Genomic DNA, 24870 nt, shown 5'->3' with positions numbered 1-24870 from the left:
CATATCTGTCCTTAATTGGTCCTTATTGACTCATAATAACAATAATGTACAACGGGTGATTGTTTGGTCCAAAAACTATGTCAACAAAATAAAGAATAGTATCATCAACAAACCTAAACACATCTCGAAAAACAGAAAGAAAAGAAAAAAACATGTAGTAATCGCATATCGGAACAGGCATTCATACGATCTGGCTAACACATTTAAGAAACTCAATATTCGAGTAGCATACCGTACTAATAATAATAATAATAATAATAATAATAATAATAATAATAATAATAATAATAATAATATGTTCGCAAATTCAAGCAAGATTAACACAGACAACCACAAAATAAAGAATCATCAACAAACCAAAAACACATCTCGAAAAACAGAAAGAAAAGAAAAAACATGTAGTATTCAGATATCGGATAATAATAATAATAATAATAGACAGACAACCAATTCAATAAATCGGTAATATACAGACTGACGTGTCAAAACTGTAACCAAAAATACATCGGACAATCAGGAAGAAATATAGCCATTAGATATAAAGAACATATAAATGCCAAAAAAGTACGGAAAATATTCAGCTATGTGCAAACACATGCATGAAAATAATCATTCATTCATCAACATCGAACAAGACATGAAATTAATACATTCAGCAAACAAACGTCCTGGAGAAATTAGAAATTTACATAGATCAGAAACAAAATATTGACAACAATTTAAACGAACACATTAAAGAAGAAAATCCGTTATTTAAGTTAGCTAACCAATATGTGAAGAGAAAGAAAAAGGACAATAGATAGCATCAATTATAACTGTCAGACCCACCGCTTAAATTGTCAGGTTTTATGGGTAATATACTTTCTGTTAGTGGCTAGCCGGCAAGCGGATCGATTTCCTCCGCTTTATCATTTTAGGTAAGTCCTAATATTTTTATATCATAAAGTATCTGAATATATATTTTAACTAGGTAAAATAGCTTTTCTTTCTTTATTCTTTTTTATAGTACTAGAGGAGCATTTGCAGAAACATAACGGGAGGTTTGTTCCGCTCTGATTCAAAAAGTCCGGTCCTGCAACAATCAAGCAAATGCCATCTGCTCTGACGGCACATGCATGGCTAAAATTTTTAATATGTATACAACGATGACCATATCAGTGCAACCTATAAGGGTATTAACTTCCAAGGATGTCAAATTGGACGATAAGATGGTAGCTTCATAGTGACAACACAATGCAAGCAGTGACAAGTAACATTTTATCAGTGGCTGACACAGCTAATGGATCCAAACAGGGTGATGATACACGTTGTATGAGTGTAAAGGATAGGAGGAATGAGTGGACGATTCAAGAGTGTTTTTAAAATGTTCCATGTCTTACGTGTTGGGTTACAACAGGCATTATTATACAAAAATGCAAAGTGTACATATAGTGTTCTAGAGTTGAGTTTATACAGGACAATGCTTAATGTTAATGTGATAAGATGTTATATCTTGAGACTTGGGTAAGGTAGATTTTGATGTAAATACACTGACGAAGGGAGTTATAGCTCCCAAAACATGTACGTATAAATTATTCAAATATTAATAATATATTGACAGGGCGGACCAAACAATCACCCGTTGTACATTATTGCAATTATACCCAGGTAGTTCAAAATGTTAGCTTTAGTTGTATTCTTAAAATCAGGATCGTGGGTTTTAACAATAAAAGTGAAAAATGTTAAAAAATACTGTTTAGTTGAGATATGTTTGTTATAGCAGATAATGACCAAATAGGTGAACATAAGTCAATAATGGGGAGAACATAGGAGACTAAGTATAATTTTAAGGCATTAATATCATTATTTTCAGTGAACCTCTAAAGAATGCCTAGGATACACACATCTCTGAATTTTATTGACTTGGTATGAGCAGAGGAAGTCAGTTTACAGTCTGTTATAACACTTAGGTGTCTTACCTGAGAAGTGAATTGAAGTGTGTTTCCCTGGATGGTATAGGCAGTTTTCATTACTTGCTTTAACAGTGATAAAGATATTATGTTACACTTATTAGTTTAGCTCTCCGAGGACTGATTTTACAAGCTCAAAATTGTCTCCATAATAGTATGCTGCAACCAGTCAAGTACACTCTCTGATGAACACTGGTTGCAGAGATAGTGGCAAATCAGCGGCACACTATTTTAATAAACTCATATAGGTCGGCCGCTCGTTCTTGGCCGGCCACTTGCGCGTGGGAACAATAGAGTGAGTCTAGAAGATCGTGTGACTTACCCATGCCAGTCTTCGGGCACCCTTCACTCCGTTCGTACGTCACCGCGCTGTAGGCTGTAAAACAAGCAGTCAGAGTAAAGCAAAGCAAATTTCAGTTCACACGAAATCTTTATACACGTGATTCTTTACACTAAAATATTCACATCACTAGTAGGCATTACTGTACGTTCCAGTTAACTAAAAATATAGTACATTTTCTAACTTTCTACTCAGGTAAAGTACTAATTCACACGAGCTAATAGTGGAGGCTTTAATTCAGTTCCTCTACACCTGACATCGCTGTGTCCTCACTGTCTCTTGATTGAATGTTCTCTTCGGATTCATTGTCACCGTCACTGTCACTAATGTCACTACTGCCATTAACTGTGAATGCTCTTCTTTCAATCGCATCTTCGACTAGTCCTTCCATGCATAATATTCCAATTTTCCTCTGTGCGACGGCAAACCTTTCTCCATTCTTCTTTTCTGATTTCTGACAATCTTTCCCTGCACAAAGCGACAACATCGTCCATTTTAAAAGTGGTGTTCCTACTTCCTACCCATTGTTTCACATCAGCCCATATCATTTCTATGGGGTTTAAATCAGGATGGTATGGGGGTAGTCTCAAGGTAGTGTGCCCATGTCTTGTCATAATTTCATCTATGAGATACTGCTGATGGAGCGGTTTGTGCAATTTAATAATGTTATACAATTCGGCCTTTAGCATACTCTCTTCAAACGGAATTCCTTTCCCTCTAAGCCATGCTTTCATGGTGTCTTTCCTACTGTTAGAGGTTGGCGTTTTGTTCAGACGATAAGAAGCATTATCTATAACCAGCACAGAATTAGGTTGTAAATTTGGTATTAATTGTGCCGACAACCAGCGCTGATAATTCTCAGAGTTCATTTCATTATGGTAGTCTCCTGTCGACCGACCCGATTTGAACATTAATGGAGCGTTTGGTACAAAACCTGATGAGCCACCGGCATGAACGATTATTAATCTATTGCCTTTTGATATAGGTGTCATCAAATCTACTGCCGTGTCATCACTCTAGTTCTTAGGGCTTGAGTGGCTACTATGAATGCGAGACTCTTCTTCATAAACTACGGGACGACCCTCCTCTCGATATTTCTTAATCGCCTTCAGGAACTGTACACGCAAAGACCTACTGTCATGCCGTTCTATCAGAACAGCCCTGTTGTTTCTTGTCTTTTTCCATTTAAAACCCACATTCTTCAAGATAAGTTTTAAACTTGTTTTCCCTCCTGTAAACTTTATGCTAGCCTCATCCTGAAGTCTAGGAAGGAGTTTGCCGATTGTCGGCGCACATTTCTCTACAATATCAAAGTCATGCATTGTATTGGCGAATCACAGACACGTCGAAATTATCCACACCAGTGATACGTTTCCTTACGGTGTTCTTTTTCCCAGATGTTCCAAATGATGTTCCCGTTTCTTCAGTGGCTTCTCTTTCCCTAATAATCTGTCTCACAGATCGTTCAGGCACACGAGTCACCCTTACGACCCTTTCCTGAACTTTTTTCAAAGGGATCATCACTTCACCGGCCGCTGCTTCTCTCTTCATAAATTTGTGTACATTCGAAATAATTTCACATGACTGACTATGCAAGGTTTTCGACACTAATTTCGAATGAACGGGAGGCATTGTAAGAAAGTAAAAACGAATCACTAGTCACTATTCTTTGCGCGTGCGTTACTCTGCTGTCCGCACCCTGTCAGTTCGAGGAGAGAACTGAGACCATAATTATTATGCGCATGCCCTGCGCGGGGAGATCACTGCACACATCAAATGTACTGGTTACCGTAGTGGGAAGAAACCTATAGGCTCGCTCTGGGTGGAGAGACCACTGCGCACGTGAATTGCACCGGCCAAGAACGAGTGGCCAAGCTATACAACTGGATGCTTTATTGAACGTTTTACCACGCAAGTTGGCTGTGCGGATTAGGGGCGCACAGCTGTGAGCTTGCATCCGGGAGATAGTGGGTTCAAATCCCACTTTCGGCAGCCCTGAAGATGGTTTTCCGTGGTTTCCCATTTTCACACCAGGCAGATGCTGGGGCTGTGCCTTAATTAAGGCCATGGTCGCTTCCTTCCAACTCCTAGACCTTTAATATCCCATCATCGCCATAAGACCTGTCTGTGTCGGTGCAACGTAAAGCCACTAGCAAAAAAAAAAAAAAGAATGTTTTCTTAATGGATGCTATTACTCTGTTCACTTGTGGAAAAATACTCTTTACAGTTTCAGCAACACAGTGCATTCCGTGTGCTAAACAAATTAAATGAATCGTCTTGCTATACAGAACTTTCAACTCTTGGCATGTTTTAACCATATAAGGTGCAGCATATGAACTTAATAGATCCAGTTTTATCATATCAGTCTTCTCTCGGCAGCCCTGAAGATGGTTTTCTGTGGGTTTCCATATTCACACCAGACAAATGCTGGGACTGTACCTTAATTAAGGTGACAATGGCTTCCTTCTTATCCTAGCCCTTTCCTATCCCATCATTGCCATAAGACCCATCTGTGTTGGTGCAAAGTAAAGCAAATTGGAAAAAAAAAATATATATATATATATAGGATGGCATCAGGTCACAGGAGCACCACGGCATCATTAAAACTTTAGCTAGTGTGTGACTTAGATTTCTCAGAATGAACCGTTGTCAGTAAAAATTACTGTGATGGATCGCATTTTAAGGCAGCTACTATGACGTTAGCATGATTTATTAGTTTCATCTCCATGTTGATGATTTATGATGACAATGACATACCTGCCAAGTATTCCAGTTTTTCCATAAAATGTACGGGTTTTGATTATTCACACTTGTTTTCGCTTTCTGTGGTCAAATCGGATTTGTTTGACTTTCGATAGTAGCTGGTAATATGAGATGCGGCGTTTGAAATTTGACCGGTAAATGTAGCGATAATCACATTATCAATTATCACTGTGCTTTTAGTCACCTGTTCGACCTCAGCTGCTACTTCATTCACTGAGATGTTCTGAAACAAGTAGCAGGCTGTGATTTTGAAGAAATCAGTGAAAAGTAGCAGGCCGTGAATTTATATATAACCACTTTAGTAACTGTGTCGTGTTTCGTAGCAGCTGAAAGGCTTTGTTTGTGTGTGAGTGTTAGTAATATTGGCAGTAGTTCTGAAACTCGTGGAATTCTGTGACGAATTTGTAAGCGATTTAGTATTTTTAGTGGTGATCATAATGAGTTAAACTGCGGCATATTCTATTGAATTTCCTTGTTTTATACAATCGTGGAGAGGCAAAACATTTACATTCTGTTCCATGTGCTCGTGTGATATAAACGTTTCTCATGGAGGAAGAACAGAGTTAGTAAATGACATTAAATCTGTTAAACACCTCTCCAATACAAAATTTAAGGATGGCGGTCAGAAAATTAATTCGCTTTTTACCTCGTGGAGCTGACCTTGATATAGCAAGAGCGGAATGCTTGTTCACTTCATTTTTAATTTAACATAATATCCTGTTAACTGCTGCCGAACATGCTGGTGCTCTGTTTAGGAAAATGCTTCCAGGTTCAGAAATTGCAAAAAAATATGGCTGTGGTCATACAAAAACTACACACATTTTGAAAGAAATGGTTACGGACTCAAGAAGTGAACTCGTTGGTTACATGCAACGTGAACCATCTTTCCTTGTGTTGTACCCACCTTCAGTTCCAAGCTTTCTTCTCATAATTTGAAATTTTGTCCTTACATAAACCTGGATCCTGGAAACGGAAAGTAGATCATGTAAATTGAAAGGCTTACACATAAATGCAAAAAGCATGAAAAATAAATTTGATGATATCCAAATTACCTTAGAACAGTTTAAAGATGTAGATATTCTTGCAATCCCCAAAAATTGGTTAACCAACAAACTAACCTACGCTTTTGAAATAAAAAACTACATTTCTCATCATGTGGTAAGTGAGCAGATAGGTGGGGGTGTTTCGCTTTATGTTTCAAACAAATGGAAAAGCAGTGTCATAAAGGAAGTAAATAAATCTCATAGCACACTGCAAGTCATGTTTACAAAAGGAAATCTAAGATATGAAATTATTACCATCTATAACCCACAGGAAAGTAACTCGCCAAGTTTCATGTTCGATGTAGAAAATATCCTAAATAGTAGTTCAGGGCATACTTCAACAATACTTGGAGATACAAATATAGACTTGCTCTGAACCTCCAGAAACAGAACTTTGTATGACAATTTAATAACAACTTATGGCTATATAACATGAAATAACAAATACCCAACTAGAGTAACAAAAACAACCTCCACATTAATTGATCACATACTTGTCACAAACAGTAGTAAAATATGTCATGTATTCAGTATAACAAGTAACTTAAGTGATCACTACCTACAGGTATGTGAAATTATTAGTGAAAAATCAGTTCCAGAAGTACCAATAATCAAAGATAGTGGTAAGCAATTTGTAAATTACAACAAATTAAATCAGTATATCCTACAAAATAAATTTAACTGTGAGGAAATTGACATAAACACTTATTATAATAAATTTATTGAGTATATTAGCACGGGAATCGAAACCAGCTTAATTTCAATAAAAAGAAAGAACCCCAAAGACATTCCCCTAAAATCTTGGGTTACCCAAGAATTACTAACAGTTATTCACATCAAAGACTCGCTGTTTTCAAAAACTAAAGTAAAAAGCCCCTCTGCAGAAGTAATTGAAGAATACAAAAGAATCAGTAATAAAATAACCAAATTAAAAAGAGAGTTACGAAAAAGGTATTATGAACACAGATTAGAGAATTGCAAAAACCAAAAAGAAAAATGGTATGTAGTCAATGAAGTGTTAAATAGGAAGCTTAGACATCAACATGAAATCAGCCATCTTGTTGTGGTAAATTATGTCAGCATTACAAACACAGAGGACATATGCAATAATTTAAATGAACTATACGTTAACGTAGCTGAAAATACAAGAAAAGGTCTTCCTGAAGATGAGCAAGTTCATGGCAGCACAACAGCTGAAAGTTAAACTAATAGTATTTTCATGTCTCCAACTGATGAGTGTGAAGTGCTCAAAACTATCATTTCTCAAAAAAAAAAAAAAAAAAAACTTTAAGTAAGAGAAGGGAGAAAACTAGACTTACAGGATTATATAGAGCCTATACAGGAGAAGAAGCATGGGGAGATATCCGTGAGAGGCTTCAGTTGGAAAATAATTATATCGGCAGGACTGACCACAAATATAAAATTAGAAGGAATTTTAGCAGAAGCGATTGGGGTAAATTTTCATTCATTGGGAAGGGTGTGAAGGAGTGGAACAGTTTACCAGGGGTAGTGTTTGATCCTTTTCCAAAATCTGTACAGATATTCAAGAAGAGAATAAACAGCAACAGAGAAAATAAATGAAATGTTAGAGGGCATTCGACCAGTGCAGGTTATTGTATATAAAAAAATGTGTGTGAATAAATTAATTCCATCCCCTGGTCTAAGGAGTTTGGACAGCCAAAGTAGGGGACTGCCTGTAGGGGTGAAGTACAGTGGGGACTTCGAGGGCCCTGGGACCGCTACGGTAGCTGTGAAGGCCCTTCAGGAACTCTGAAAAGTGGTGGCAAAAGGGGCTCTGGTTAAGACGCAGCAGGTCGTTATGCTACTTAGGATCCAGAACGGGTAAAAAAAAAAAAAAAAAAGTAAATAAATAAATGCAATGTAAATATTAATGTTATACCAGTTGTATAGTATCATTTGAAGTAATTCCACATACTGTATATCAGTTGACTATATTTGTAAGTAGGACAGGATATATTATAAGTAGAATTTTGTAAACAATATAAATTTATTAAGGATGAGCTGTGTGTTTAATAGAAAACATTGTTAGCGTAAATTGTATAATATTGTATTATAGGAAAAATTTTCTTCTCTTGTTAATTTAATATTTAGTGCTTGACAATAATGTATTTTAGTGTACCATTTGCCACCGAGGTAGACACCTCATTTGCAAATAAAGAGATTTTGATTTTGATTTGAAAATAACCAATGACCGAGCTCGATAGCTGCAGTTGCTTAAATGCGGCCAGTATCCAGTATTCGGGAGATAGTAGGTTCGAACCCCCCTGTCGGCAGACCTGAAGATGGTTTTCCGTGGTTTCCCATTTTCACACCAGGCAAATGCTGGGGCTGTACCTTAATTAAGGCCACGGCCGCTTCCTTCCCACTCCTAGCCCTTCGCTGTCCCATTGTCGCCATAAGACCTATCTGTGTCGGTGCGACGTAAAGCCAATTGCAAAAAAAAAAAAAAAAATTAGATTGGTAAATTTTCTATGTAAAACTAATTACTTTTCCAATAATCAATATGGGTTTCTCTCAAATAGAGGAACTGATAATGCCATATTTGATACAGTAATAGATGTTTAAAAGACCTTAGGTGAAAATAAATTAGCGGCAGGACTACTCATAGTAGTTAAAACCTATTGAAATTATTTAAATTTTGTGCTTGCGTGTTCCATTTAGTGCTATTTATATATTGGTGTTTAGTGCTTGTTGGTGGAAATTGGGAGTAGTGTTATTTATTTGAATTTTATAACAAGTAATTCATTTGGTGTTCAGTAGATTACATTTTCTAGGTTAAGTAGGCTAGCTAGGTGTACTTTGTTTCGAATTTAGGTTTAGGAAATACGTTAGGAAGTAATATTAACTTTTAAAACAATATTTTTAAATATCTGTAGGTTCGTTGGTATAATACTTACAAAGGCAGATTATCATAAGGAGTTGTAACTCGTTGTAATTTCCGCTGCTACGTTTCCGATATTTCGTACAGATATCCATTCAAACTATCAAGAAGGTAATAATTTATTACATTAAATAACATGATAAGCCTGTAAACATCGATTTAAAGAGAATTCACGGTAATTTCACTGGATAATTACGGTACTTAACAGTTTGTTTGGATTGTTGACGATTGTTGCTACATGCACATGATAGTTGTGTAAATAAATACAAAGTCAGCTGATTCATTATTCCGATAATTTGTAGTCTTAGTTCCCTGCATACTTTGTACTTTCCACCTTCGTTTATTCATTGAGTAAAAGTTCATAATCAAATTCTTATATCGCAATAATATTGCACTTCAAGCCATGGTGTGGTTTTGACAGGAATTATAGTAGATAACCTCTTATTCTCAGCATTTAAGGACACTTTTATTCTCCGTCTCGCGTAGTGGGGAAAATAATACTAATCCACCAGCGGTAAAAGTTCATATAACCACATTTCAGCTGAAAATTGTAGTGTAGATACAGTATATATAGATAATGCCGTATCTTGCCTGCTATCTTCGTGTGTATCTACTATTAGAGCATAGTACTAATAATAATTTGTCTAAACATTTAGCTTTGTTGGTAATCTTTGAGTACAGTAGTTCTTGCAAATTTCATTTCTGTTTGTGCTTAGTAGTGACATACGGTACCGATATTGTATTTAGGATACTTCTGAAAGTAGCTTAAAAATTACTGTAGTGTACTGTACAGTAGTATACGAGTAATATCCTATCAGAATTTAGTGTGCTTATTTTATTATTGCAAAATACTTGTGCACTACTGGTGTAGGAGAGGTCCCCGTAGAAACCCTTACTAAAATTATGTTGTTGTAGTTAGGATAGGCTTAATTGCAGTTTAGAATTGTGTAGTTCTTGTGTATTCCTTTCGATATCCAGTAATTAACTGCAGTTTTTATTCTGTTAGGGGTTGTAGGATAAAAAATAGAGTACGACTAACTAGTATTGTAGTGTAGTCGTATATAAATTACCTTATTGTTGTGTGATCTTTGAGTAGTATCCCAGACAATATATCCCTCCGTTCATTTATTTTTTGCAAATAAGTTATATTATTTTTATTTTCATTTTTTTCCATAAAGAATGGCTAAGGAGCGCGAGTGTACGTACTGTGAGTGTGGCGAGGCATTAAGGGGTATGAGGGAGGATTTGGAGAGTTTGAGGGAGATAATTAGGATTCTCACAGAAGACAGGAAGGAAGATAAGACTCCCTCAAACAATGTACAGGTTACGGTAGGTGTGAAAGAGCGAGGGGAAGGAAAGGCTGAACTTGTAGAAGACAGGTGGTCTAATGTTGTAAGGGGAAGGAGATTGCAGGCTAAGGGCTCTATTCAGGATCAGAATTCAGGACAGGTGTCAGCGCAAAATCGGTATTAGTCACTCCAGGTAGAACAACACAGGGAAGGTGAGGGACAGCGAACTGTTGCTGAGATGTGTGGAAGTAGGAGGAAGGGAAAAGGTAGGAAAGGGAAACGTAGAGTAGAGGATAGGAAAAGACAGGTGGAACAGGGTCATGGGAAGGAGAAAAGGGAGGAGGAAGTAGCTTCTGCAGCTATCAGGAAAGATAGGGCTGACCAGGAGGGTAGGGGATCAAAGGAGGTGGGTAGGGTTGAGGCTCTGGTCATGGGGGATTCCATCGTTAGACACGTGGGGAAAGTGTGTGGAGGAAAGGGAACCAGGGTAGAATGTTATCCAGGAATTAGGTTGAGGCAGATGTTGAGGAAAGTAGAAGAGAGGGAGGAGGGGAAGGAGAAGGTGGTAGTGTTTCACGTTGGTACCAACAACGTAAAGCAAGCTGATATAAGTACCAACATAGTTGGAGATGTGTAGGATCTGGTAAATGCAGCACGGGTGAAATTTAAGAAAGTGGAGATTGTTATTAGTGGAATACTGTGTAGGAGGGATACTGACTGGAGGGTGATTGGGGATTTAAATGAGACTATGGAGTGGGTACGTGGGAAACTGGGAGTGAAATTTCTAGATCCTAACGGGTGGGTAGGAGATAGGGATCTGCGCTCAGATGGCCTTCACTTAAACCGCAGTGGTACTTATAAGTTACGAAATGTGCTTGAAAGGGTAATAGGGAGGTACCTTCAGGGAAACAGGGTGGCCTAGGGAGTGGTGATAAGGGAACAGGGAACTGGAAATCAAGTAGGGATGACGTAAAATTGTTAGTGTTGAACTGTAGAAGAATTGTAAAGAAAGAAATAGAATTAAGTAATTTAATAGATGTATATTTACCAGATATTGTAATAGGAGTTGAATCAAGGCTGAGAAATGATATAATGGATGCAGAAATTTTCTCACGCGACTGGAGTGTGTATCGTAGAGATACGATAGCAATGGTAGGAGGGTGAGTATTCATTCTGGTGAAAGAAGAATTTGTAAGCTACGAAAAAGTTAAAGATGAGACATATGAAATTCTAGGTGTAAGGCTCACTTCTAAAAATAGTAGGCAACTTGATATATTTGGAGTGTACAGACCGGGAAATGGTAGCACTGACACTGATTTAGAATTATTTGATAAGATAATTATCTATGTTGGAAATGATATGGAAAGGAATGTGATAGTAGCAGGTGATCTCAATTTACCAAATGTCAATTGGGAAGGAAATGCGAACGACAGGAAGCATGACCAACAAATGGCAAGTAAGTTAATATGGGAAGGACAGTTGATTCAGAAAGTGATGGAACCAACTGGAGGGAAAAGTATCCTGGATGTGGTGCTGATAAAACCAGATGAGCTCTATAGAGAAACTGAAGTAATAGATGGTATTAGTGATCATGAAGGTGTTTTTGTCATAGTTAAAAATAGATGTGATAGAAAGGAAGGTCTTAAAAGTAGGACTATTAGGCAGTACCATATGGCTGATACAGCAGCCATGAGGCAGTTTCTAAATAGTAACTATGATCGGTGGAAAACAGTAAATAAAAATGTAAACAGATTCTGGGATGGGTTTAAAGAAATTGTTAAGGAATGCGGAAACAGGTTTGTACCTTTAAGGGAGGTAAGGAATGGTAAAGACCCACCTTATTATAATAGAGAAATAAAGAGACTAAGAAGGAGGTGCAGACTGGAAAGAAATAGATTTAGAAATGGCTGTGGAAGTAAGGAGAAATTGAAGGAACTTACTAGAAAATTGAATCTAGCAAAGAAGGCAGCTAAGGATAACATGATGGCAAGCATAATTGGCAGTCATACAAATTTTAGTGAAAACTGGAAGGGTATTTATAGGTATTTTAAGGCAGAGACAGGTTCCAAGAAGGACATTCCAGGAATAATTAATGAACAAGGGGAGTGTGTATGTGAAGATTTTCAAAAGGCAGAAGTATTCAGTCAGCAGTATGTAAAGATTGTTGGTTACAATGATAATGTCCAGATAGAGGAGAAGACTAAGGCTAAATAAGTATTAAAATTTACATATGATAACAATGACATTTACAATAAGATACAAAAGTTGAAAACTAGAAAAGCGGCCGGAATTGATAAGGTTTCTGGGGATATACTGTACCCGCTCAAAGCCTGAGTCCCAACCAGCATTTATCTCAGGGAGTGTTACGGTCCGAATCCATCGCAACTAATACAATAAAAAAATATTTTGAGATATAAGATCTCAAACTAAATGTAAGGGCGCCATCTAATCAGTACTACAGGGGTTGAATGGGACACTCTAATCTTTAACTTTAAGGCTCATCATAAAAGCACACAAATTATATATATATATATATATTCAGATCAAAGGGAAATTATGAAGGCTCCGTCCTAGGAATGGGGACGGATATTTAAACGGTCACTAAGGGTTTACTATTCTACAAGAACAAGAACCTGGAACTGTTTCCTTGCAAATGCTAAAGGAGCATTTTATTTAAGTGAACAAATTAAATTTTACACACAATCAAAATCTGTTGACCCTTGATTTGCCGGTTTTTGGCAAATTATTCCTGAAAAATGATTACATAATACACTGACTGACAGAGCAAATGCAACACCAAGAAGGAGTGGTCAGAACTTTATGCCAATTGCAGGGTAGACTGACGTCACTGAGGTATGCTCATGATGTGAAATGCGCCGCTGTGCTGCGCACGTAGCGAATGATAAATGGGACACGGCGTTGGCGAATGGCCCACTTTGTACCGTGATTTCTCAGCCGACAGTCATTGTAGAACGTGTTGTCGTGTGCCACAGGACACTTGTATAGCTAAGAATGCCAGGCCGCCGTCAACGGAGGCATTTCCAGCAGACAGACGACTTTACGAGGGGTATGGTGATCGGGCTGAGAAGGGGAGGTTGGTCTCTTCGCCAAATTGCAGCCGATACCCATAGGGATGTGTCCACGGTGCAGCGCCTGTTTTGAAGATGGTTGGCGCAGGGACATGTGGCACGTGCGAGGGGTCCAGGCACAGCCCGAGTGACGTCAGCACGCGAGGATCGGCGCATCCGCCGCCAAGCGGTGGCAGCCCCGCACGCCACGTCAACCGCCATTCTTCAGCATGTGCAAGACACCCTGGCTGTTCCAATATCGACCAGAACAATTTCCCGTCGATTGGTTGAAGGAGGCCTGCACTCCCGGCGTCCGCTCAGAAGACTACCATTGACTCCACAGCATAGACATGCATGCCTGGCATGGTGCCGGGCTAGAGCGACTTGGATGACGGAATGGCAGAACGTCGTGTTCTCCGATGAGTCACGCTTCTGTTCTGTCAGTGATAGTCACCGCAGACGAGTGTGGCGTCGGCGTGGAGAAAGGTCAAATCCGGCAGTAACTGTGGAGCGCCCTACCACTAGACAACGCGGCATCATGGTTTGGGGCGCTATTGCGTATGATTCCACGTCACCTCTAGTGCGTATTCAAGGCACGTTAAATGCCCACCGCTACGTGCAGCATGTGCTACGGCCGGTGGCACTCCCGTACATTCAGTAGCTGCCCAATGCTCTGTTTCAGCAGGATAATGCCCGCCCACACACTGCTCGCATCTCCCAACAGGCTCTACGAGGTGTACAGATGCTTCCGTGGCCAGCGTACTCTCCGGATCTCTCACCAATCGAACACGTGTGGGATCTCATTGGACGCCGTTTGCAAACTCTGCCCTAGCCTCGTACGGACGACCAACTGTGGCAAATGGTTGACAGAGAATGGAGAACCATCCCTCAGGACACCATCCACACTCTTATTGACTCTGTACCTCGACGTGTTTCTGCGTGCATCGCCGCTCGCGGTCTTCGTACATCCTACTGAGTCGATGCCGTGCGCATTGTGTAACCTGCATATCGGTTTGAAATAAACATCAGTTATTCGTCCGTGCCGTCTGTGTTTTCCCCAACTTTCATCCCTTTCGAACCACTCCTTCTTGGTGTTGCATTTGCTCTGTCAGTCAGTGTATTTATCACTTTTGACCACCCTTCCATTTGGGTGGTAGAACCGTTGATATCTGAAGGTATCAGATTTACCTTCGTTAACACCTTGACCATATTTGATCATGGACCAATTAGCTGTTGGCTAAGTAGGCGCGATTACATGGATTGAGATGAGACCAACCCGGGAACTACAAACTCTCCCTGGGTTCCTAACCAAGATATGTTAATCGTTAGTTGAAGGAATACGACTAAGGAACTCTAACCTAATGGTCCAGATGTAGGTATTTGCCTTCATTTTACACATATTAACTTAACTTATTATTTACAACCAATTGACATTATTACGTTAATTCGCCAGGTGACTTCCCTAGTATCATCCCTCATCAGCATCCGAAATAATAATAATAAAAAAATATTTTATTATTATTATTATTATTCTTCTTCTTCTTCTTGCGTTCCGGCCTTCTAAGGACCACGTTACAATTTCAATTGTTCCTCCTTAGTTCTTTCCTTTTCTTCCAGTATTCTTTCATTGTTTCACTGTGTTTCTTTTTCCTGTCTTCAGTCCACTTTGTGCCTGTTTTCTTTTCCTTCCTCCCTTGGAATCCTTCCATTTGTAAGACTTTCTTCCTAAAAATCTTTCTTTCCAATAATTCTTCTTCTCGTATGTTGTTCCTTTCCAGGTCTTTCTTGACTTCTTGAATCCAGGTGGTAGTTGATTTCTTTTCCCAAAGGTACTTGAAGATTCGTTTAGTTAGTCTATTGTCATCCATTCTGTAAATGTGTCCAAGAAATAGCAATCTCCTTTTTCTTATTGTTTCTGATATGTTTTCTACGTTCTGGTAAATTTCATTGTTACTTCTTAATTTCCAAAACTCTGCAATTCTTGGAGGACCTAATATTTTCCTTATAATTCTTCTTTCTAATATTTCTAATTTATCAAGCTTGTAGTTCAGTGCTAGACATTCGCTGGCATAAAGGCATTCTGGTTTCACTACTGTGTTGTAGTGCTTTATTTTAAGTTTCCTTGATAAGCACTTTTTGTTGTAAGTATTCTTAGTTATACCGTATGCTCTTTCCATCTTTTGTATCCTCTCCTCTATAGCAGATTTTTCTAAACCATTTTCTTGAATTGTCTCACCCAAATATTTGAATTTCTTTACCTTTTCTATTCGACCAATATCCGTTGCTAAAAACTTTGGGGCACTTTTTATATTCGTCAAAAATTTTGTTTTCTCGGCAGAGATTCTCAAGCCTGTCATGTTGGCTGTCTTTTCAAGGAGATTGACTTGCATTGCTGCATCTGTAAGGCTTTCTGAAAGTATGGCAAAGTCATCTGCAAATGCTAGGCAATTTATTGCAACACCTTTGCTCTTCTTCCCCAGCATGAGTGGCAATATTTTATATTCTTTCAGTTTTTCATTCCAAATTCTTACAATTTTCTCCATGACACAATTGAAAAGGAGTGGAGATAGACCATCGCCCTGCCTGACACCTGTATTTATTTTGAAAGGTCGAGATACTTCACCCATAAATTTTACTTTCGAGATAGTGTCTGTAAGTGTTTCACGAATTAGGTTTGCCAATTTAGTTTTAACTCCAAATTCACGGATTACTTTATCTAGGGTTTCCCTATCAACAGAGTCAAAGGCTTTTTTAAAGTCAATAAATGTTACAACTATGTCTTTGGAGTTTATTAATCTGTGTCGAATTATAGATTTCAGGTTGAAAATCTGTTCGGAGCAAGATCTTCCTTCTCTAAATCCACCTTGATATTCACCCAATTGACTGTCCAGTGTCGATTTTACTCTATTTAGTAGTATTGTTGAGAATATCTTGTAAGCAACTGGCAAGAGAGATATACCTCTGTAGTTGTTGACATCCTGCTTGTTACCCTTCTTGTGTAATGGGTGTATTAGAGCCACTTTCCAATCCTCTGGGATCTTTTCTGTTTCCCAAATTTCTTCAAAGATTATTTGTAGATCTTCTATAATTTTTGGTTCAGCCCATTTTAAAAGTTCAGCTGTTATGGAGTCTTCCCCACTAGCTTTGTTATTTTTAAGATTTTTTATTGCTTCCTTTATTTCTTCCGCTGTTGGAGGTGAATCAGCTTCTAGATTTTCCTGAATTTCTGAAAATTCTAATTTATGATTTGGCTCAGGGCAGTTCAGCAGGTGTTCGAAGTGTTTTGCCAGAATCTCACAATTCTCGGCATTGTTAAGGCCAATATTACCATTTGCATCTCTGAAGCAAATGCTCCGGGATTGATAACCTTTCAGGTTATTCTTAAAGGTCTGATAGAAATTTCGGGAGTTATTTTTTACAAAATTATTCTCAATTTCTACTAGCTGCGATTTTTCAAAAGATCTTTTAACCTGCCTTATTATTCTTGTTGTTTCCTTTCTTTGTTGTTTAAATAGCTCATAGTGTTCATTCTTTCCTGAACATTTCCATTTTTTCCACTTTTTCACTCTTTCCATAAGTGCTTCCTCACATACGTTATTCCACCATACTTTCTTTTTAGTTTTAACTGATCCAAATACTTTCTTCGCTGCACTATTAATCTGTTTAGATAATTCTGGCCATTTGCCATGCTGAGTTATTTTAATTTCTTCCTGAAAGTTTTCTATAGTTGCTTGTGTAATGTTGAGCCTATCTATGTTGTATTTCATTAATTTTCTCAGCCTTCTTTGATTCCTGCGAGGTAGAAGCTTTAGCTTAATTTTAGAGAGGTAATGATCGGAGTCAAACTCCCCACTTCTTATTACTTTAACATTCATAATTTCCTTAATACTTTCTTGAGAAATAGCTACATGGTCCAACTGAAACTCACCTAACATAGGATTTGGGGACACCCATGTTTTAGCCTTTCTTGGAAGTTTCTTGAAGAAGGTCGACATTAATTTTAGGTGAAAGGATTTACAGAGATTAATTAGTCTCATGCCATTTTTGTTTGTTCTTTTGTGTGCCGGATATGCCCCTACTGTTTTGCTGAAAACTTTTTCTTTGCCTATCTGTGCATTAAAATCACCGAGTAGAATAATAACATTTGATTTTGGAATTTTTGACATTTCATCATCTAGAAGACTCCAGAATTCTTCAGTTTTACTTGGGTTCTTGCTATTATCTTCATTTATTGGTGCATGACAGTTAACAAATGTATACTTTTTGTTCTTGCATTTAAGTGTGAGAAGAGATAACCTTTCTGAACTAGATTTAAATTCCATAACATTATCAACTATTGCTTTATGGACATAAAAGGCGGTACCTAGTAGTGGCATTCCTTTCATAATTTTGATTGCTGGTTTACCTTTAAAGATTCTATAGTTTTTGGTTTCTGTTACATTCTCATCCATAAACCGTGTCTCTTGAGCTGCTAAGATCTGGATTTCATGTCTATCTAAGAAAATTTCCAGTTCTTTCTGTTTGCCGGTTTTTAGCAAGGAATTTACATTAAGAGTGCCTGCAAAGAATTTCCTCTTAAATTTAAGTCTGAAAGGATTCCAAGGATGCTCCGACTCACCCTTATTGCAGATGTTGGGACTCCCCAGAACCCTAGGTCCCGATGCATTGCATAACGCAATGGTGGATTTCTCTTCCGAGCTACCACCTGGGGTAGTGCTTTCATTCAGCGGACTTTCCATTCTGCAATTGAAATTGTACATTGTACAAGGTAGGAAATTAATTCCAAGATAAGATCGGATTGTTAGTCCGAAATGATTTTTTATTCGTGCTTTACTCCACTAGGTTCTTCCGCTCTCTCCACCGTTGGGACATTAAATTCCTCATCCGCCTTCGAGACCGTTGACCAGGTTTCACCTGTAACCCTAGGCAGGGGCCCTTACAGGGTGCTACCATCCGGAGCCAGATGGACCCAGGTTTTTTTACGAGGTTGTTACTCCTCCCCCTCCTCCTTCCCCATCACTTGCAAGATGGGGCCCCTATTATATGTGGAGATCATGATTATCGTAACCCATAATCATCCTCGGAATAATATTTCAACTTTTCGCGATTTTTATTTTCATCTGAAATAAATAAAAGTAGCTTCTTTGATTATTCTTCGTTTCCTTCTTCAAATATTCTCATTATTATTATTATTATTATTATTATTATTATTATTATTATTATTATTAGTTAAAAATCTCAAATTTTTCATTTCAACTCCCAACATCATTATTATATCCAAAATATAAAAAAGTAAATTCTTCTTCTTCAAAAAAAAAGTATTATTATTAATTTTTAAAAAAATTAATTTCGCCTGTTACACGGTAGTCCACTCTTAATATGTTTAACGCATAACCCCTTTTACAATTCCGATTTATTTTGGCACTAATCAATCCAGTTATGATTTACTTGGAATATTATTATTATTATTATTAATAGTATTATTATTCTTTCGAGAATCTTTATTTTTATTCGCCATCTTTATAATTTAGTCACATACGTTCTCTCCCAAACAGAAATCGCCAAGATCCGAATTCACATCGGTCGGGACATAATAGTGTTCGAACCCGCAACCTTATTTTCGTACTGTTGTCAATTCATGGAGACCATATGCTCCTAAGACAATTCTCAAATCCCATAACACCTCGCAGTTGGGCAAATACCTCCAATCTCTGCAAGTGTTAAATTATTCCTTCCTTTTTAATTTTGAAGTCCATTTATCCATTGGAACTCTTCAAAACATTTTCACAAATTAACCCTCGGTGTGGACTCTATTCTGCCACTCAATACACCGGTATATAAATACAACCTCTATGTGGGCCTTAAGATCCATCTATTTCTTCATCAACATCAGTACAATTCACTTTCATTTCGGGCCGGATTTCTGTCCCGCAAAACTCCAAATCTCAACTTTTGGCTCAAATCCCTCTGGATCTCAAACATAGCGTGACCATATTATAAAAGTGCCTATCTCGTTTCTACCAAATTTATTTATGGAGTCCAAAAACGTTAAATCAACAATTAGTGTTAAAACCGGATTCACTGCCCAAATTATAATTATTCACGGCACATGTGATCTCCACATTTAAATTACTTTAATTTGCAATCATTCTATCCAACTAGGCCCGTGCCTTTATTCTCAAAGATTATTATTAAACACGCCTTTACACATTACCAAATTTTAATGTACTACTTCGACATTTGTACAGATTATTATTATTTTGTCCACTGGCGAACTTTGCGATATTTACAAACAAATCAATGGACTTCATTCCGTCCCACAACAATTTAAATCACTTGGCAATCCTACCTCTGGATTATCTTAACAACATGCCTTAATATCTATAAAAGTTCCGATAACGGAAAAACACTTTGGAAGCACTTCTAAATGAATATTAACATTATCTTTACGTGAAACGTGCTCCATATCATATCAAACAATTCAAGCACTTGAATGAACAACTCAACCCTACTAAACTCTATGTAATGATCAATTATGATGAGTGTTCGATCTAATCATGTACATATTAATTTGTCCCTTTGTCTATCTACCTTTGAATTTATACGAGCCGGAAACTGCTCGTTTCACAATCAAGTTACCATGATAAAATAATATGATTTCCTTCCCCTAACGATAGCAATCTACAAATATGTTAAAAGGCTACTCATCTCTGCCATTGTAGTCTGCTAAAACCGGACGAGAAGCCATAGCCCCTCCGGTTTTTAGCAATGCATTCCACTAGTATTCATGCCAGCTTGAAGAATTAATCCTTGACCCTTTTCAACTTTACACATTTTGAATAAAAACAAATAAATTAACTGTTGCACTTTGGAATAATTTCCACCCTAAATTCTACTCACAAATTTTACACTCTCGGCCTTGTATCTAGCCCACTTAATGTAGATATACATTCTTCATTCCTTTCCCAGACACTAGGAACATGGGATACCTCAGGATTCCCTTTACAACGGCCCGTGCGTGCACTTGAATTTCCCGTCTCACGTTCGTGTAGCTGACCAGGTATCAGTTTAGAATCGACTGTTTACTAGGTGACATAAACACTCGTGACCGTTCTCATGTAACGCACTTCCTAATCTGTTGGTAGAATCTCACACTCCGTAAGTTATGCTTTACTGAGTCCTGTCTATTTGAAACACTTCATACTATATGTATACTGCTCAAGACCGTAACATGAGCTACATCACGTCATGAATCACTGTACTATGTAACAATATAATACTTCGAACCCTACTCCACGAGTAAGTACACACTCGCACCCCTGGCGTAATCACGGCTCGAACAAAATATCAGAAGTTGTCACGCACCCCTAGCATGGTGACCGCCCGAACACTTTGTCAGAAGTAGTTGCGCACCCCGGGCGTGCTATCAGCTCGAACACACTGTCAAAAGTAGTTGCGCACCACTGGCGTGGTGACCGCCCGAACACTTTGTCAGAAGTAGTTGTCGGTCCTTGTCCACGACCTCATATTTATACTTGTATCCCCTCTCTTCCGAGTTCAACGGAGTTCATCTTGGGACGCGCAGTCCCGACATCTTCATACGACACTTTGCGGTTTGGCCCGTGGCTTAAATATATGATCCAATGATGTAATGATGTTCTCAAATGCTCTATACCAATTCTCAACTATTATCGTTCGCTGGTAATGGATATATTTGCGAATTTAGCTGCCGTATCCCGGCTCGGGATTTCGCGCTCTTTTGTGGCTTCCTTTGCCTTCAGCCAATCAACGAATAGCGTCCATGAATTCTCAGAATTACACCATGCAATCTCCTGCAATTATTTACTTTTTATAAGTTTTATGGTATAGTAAGGCTCCTAAATTCCACTTTATTCTGAATCGATACTTCACTTCCTTCTATCAGTTTAATCCACGGAGTTAGCCTCGCTAGTGCTTCTTACAATACGAAGTTGTCGCCTTGCTTTGGTCAAGTGAATTTTTCCATTGGTCCACCTAAACCACGTGACCGGGAAGGCTCATATTTTTTTCTTCCAGTGCCAACCCCGCGTTCAACTCCCGCTCGTTACATGGAGATACCCGGCCATCATTTCTCAGAAATTTGCACCCGGCTCCCTGCACTGTTGCTACTACCAAGACTGCCCGGGGCTATGAAAACTTTGGCAACAAGTTATCCTCTCTCTTTCCTCGTTGTCACAATTTCTGAGAATTCTAATTCTGTCACTCATTGTGTTTGTTAATCTCAATGGAGACAACAGTCTGTGGTATGATGAAACCTGCCATCTCGGCCTGGCCTGTTCTTACTGTATGTACAGTAAGATACTATTTATTCTGAAAATGAAATATGTATTCCTCAATAATTCATCATAATTACAATTGCATGACACTTATCACACCCCCACCAGGCCGCAATACTAAAGACAATGGGTTGGGATATAGTACCATATCTGAAGTACTTATTTGATTATTGTTTGGTCGGAAGAGCTATACCAGATGAATGGAGAGTTGCTATAGTAGCCCCTGTGTATAAAGGTAAGGGTGATATACATAAAGCTGAAAATTACAGGCCAGTAAGTTTGACATGCATTGTATGTAAGCTTTGGAAAGGCATTCTTTCTGATTATATTAGACATGTTTGTAAATTTAATAACTGGTTTGATAGAAGGCAGTTCGGTTTTAGGAAAGGTTATTCCACTGAAGCTCAACTTGTAGGATTCCAGCAAGATATAGCAGATATCTTGGATTCAGGAGGTCAAGTGGACTGTGTCGCGATTGACCTGTCTAAAAGCATTTGATAGGGTGGATCATGGGAGACTACTGGCAAAAATTAGTGCAATTGGACTAGACAAAAGAGTGACTGAATGGGTTGCTATATTTCTAGAAAAAAGACCTTACAAGGGAGCATTCCCTACTCGTCACCATCGATTTCGCTCAAATTTATAGAACATGCAGTGCTAGGTTAGAAATTAAAGTACCCAAAGTGAGAACTCCAGATGGCCAAGCATATAGAAGATAAAAAATAAAAATAAAATGTTGACGCAGCTCTCGCACCATATAAGCCATGTACGTTACCGCGCACGCCAAGTAGTTGATGGCGTAGCGGTAGGAGCTTGGACTAGTAATTCGGTGGTCGTAGTTTCGACTCTCCGTGTCGAGAGTATTTTTTCTATTTTTTATATTATTCATTTATTTTAATACTTTATTTATTTGTGTACAAAAGGCATATAGGACGTCATTTTTGTAATAAGCACACAATTGTAGAAAATTTAGAGTTGTGAACTTTTCCGACGTGTTCAAACAGAAATTCTTCTTTTTTTTCTCCTTTTTTGGCTATCTCCTTCCTTGGCAAATGTGCCATGAACGTAAATAGTAGTTTCGCTGTGAGATTCGTTTTCACCTGACAAGTACACAAACAATAGATTCTTGGCTCAGGTAGAGAAAAGTCTGACAATTAAATCCAAATTTTTTACCTTTTCTATTCCTTTTGATTATAAAAAATAAATAAATAAATAAAATGAATTATTCGCCTCTTTGCTTAATTGGAAAATGAATAATATAAAAGTTGACAGAACAAAACCAGTCTCCACACGGGGAATTAAACCTACAACCATCGAATTACCAGTCCGAGCTCTTACCGCTACGCCAACAACTGCTTGGCGTGCGCTCTAACATAAGTGGTTTATACGGTGCGAGAGCCGTGTCAAAATTTTTTCTTTGTTTTTTTTCTATACTCTTGGCCATCTGGAGTTCCCACTTTGGGTACTATAAATTTCAGTGAAATCGGCGGTGATGAGTAGGGAATGCCCGCTTGTCAGAGAATTAGAGTAGGTGAAGCTTTATCTGACCCTGTAATAATTAAGAGGGGAATTCCTCAAGGCAGTATTATCGGACCTTTATGTTTTCTTATATATATATATATATATATATAAATAAATGATATGAGTAAAGGTGTGGAATCAGAGGTAAGGCTTTTTGCGGATGATGTTATTCTCTATAGAGTAATAAATAAGTTACAAGACTGTGAGCAACTGCAACGTGACCTCGAAAATGTTGTGAGATGGACAGCAGGCAGTGGTATGTTAATAATAATTTCGTGTGGCTATTTCTAGCCGAGTGCAGCCCTTGTAAGGCAGACCCTCCGATGAGGGTGGGCGGCATCTGCCATATGTAGGTAACTGCATGTTATTGTGGTGGAGGATAGTGTTATGTGTGGTGTATGAGTTGCAGGGATGTTGGAGACAGCACAAACGCCCAGCCCCCGGGCCATTGGAATTAACCAATTAAGGTTAAAATCCCCGACCCGGCCGGGAATCGAACCCGGGACCCTCTGAACCGAAGGCCAGTACGCTGACCATTCAGCCAACGAGTCGGACAGTGGTATGTTGATAAACGGGGTTAAAAGTCAGGTTGTGAGTTTCACAAATAGGAAAAGTCCTCTCAGTTTTAATTACTGCATTGATGGGGTGAAAGTTCCTTTTGGGGATCATTGTAAGTATTTAGGGGTTAATATAAGGAAAGATCTTCATTGGGGTAATCACATAAATGGGATTGTAAAGAAAGGGTACAGATCTCTGCACATGGTTATGAGGGTGTTTAGGGGTTGTAGTAAGGATGTAAGGGAGAGAGCATATAAGTTTCTGGTAAGACCCCAACTAAAGTATGGTTCCAGTGTATGGGACCCTCACCAGGATTACCTGATTCAGGAACTGGAAAAAATCCAAAGAAAAGCAGCTCAATTTGTTCTGGGTGATTTCCGACAAAAGTGTAGCGTTACAAAAATGTTGCAATGTTTGGGCTGGGAAGAATTGAGAGAAAGAAGAAGAGCTGCTCGACTAAGTGGTATGTTTATTACAAGTGATGAAATTCATTTTTCGTCCGTATTGAAAGTGTTATAAAATGTATTTAGGAAAATATTTAATATTTATTTCCACCTATTCAATACAATATAAGATGTTGGAATTTAAGTTAAAACATTTTTTAAATGTGAGACATGTTTTGCCTCTTACTGTGAGGCATCTTCAGTCACTATCAAAACCTTATTATTTTTGTCAGGCAACAGGTTCAAATTATCCTAAAATGTGTTTGATAATGATTGTAGGTGAGATAAAAATTTTACAGTTATTGTAAAAATGTTCATGAATAACTAAAAATCTAATATAATGGTAAACTCATGTGTAATTCACTTGATCAATAGGACGTCATTTGATGGTACAGTAGCAAGAAGATGGCTTGAAGCCTTAGTCAATACCAGATATCCAACACATAGTGGAAAGCATATAAAAAAACATTACAGTGAAGATATACAATACATTCAAATGATATTTTTTTAAACTAGTAGATTCTTAAAGATGGAGGTGTCAATTAGCCCGGCATATAAAACTTCACAATTCCTCCAAAAATTTCTTTTAAAAATTTCAAATTCCATAACAAACCCCCCAAAAATTCAGTAGGACTATGTGAAACCCTTAAAAAATTCAACTTAAAACCTAATCACATAA

At 38.1% G+C, this 24870-nt stretch overlaps 1 protein-coding gene across 1 annotated transcript in view; it reads left to right on the top strand.

The window, feature by feature from the left end:
• Nucleotides 1-24870, top strand: part of LOC136863441 (proteasome activator complex subunit 4A) — a 1047550-nt gene that overhangs the window by 968234 nt on the left and 54446 nt on the right. The window lies entirely within an intron of this gene.

The sequence above is a fragment of the Anabrus simplex genome, chromosome 2 (genome assembly GCF_040414725.1).
Source record: "Anabrus simplex isolate iqAnaSimp1 chromosome 2, ASM4041472v1, whole genome shotgun sequence".
In the NCBI taxonomy this organism is placed as follows: domain Eukaryota; kingdom Metazoa; phylum Arthropoda; class Insecta; order Orthoptera; family Tettigoniidae; genus Anabrus; species Anabrus simplex.
Note: the sequence above shows the minus strand (reverse complement) of the source record. Positions and strands in the feature narration are given on the sequence as shown.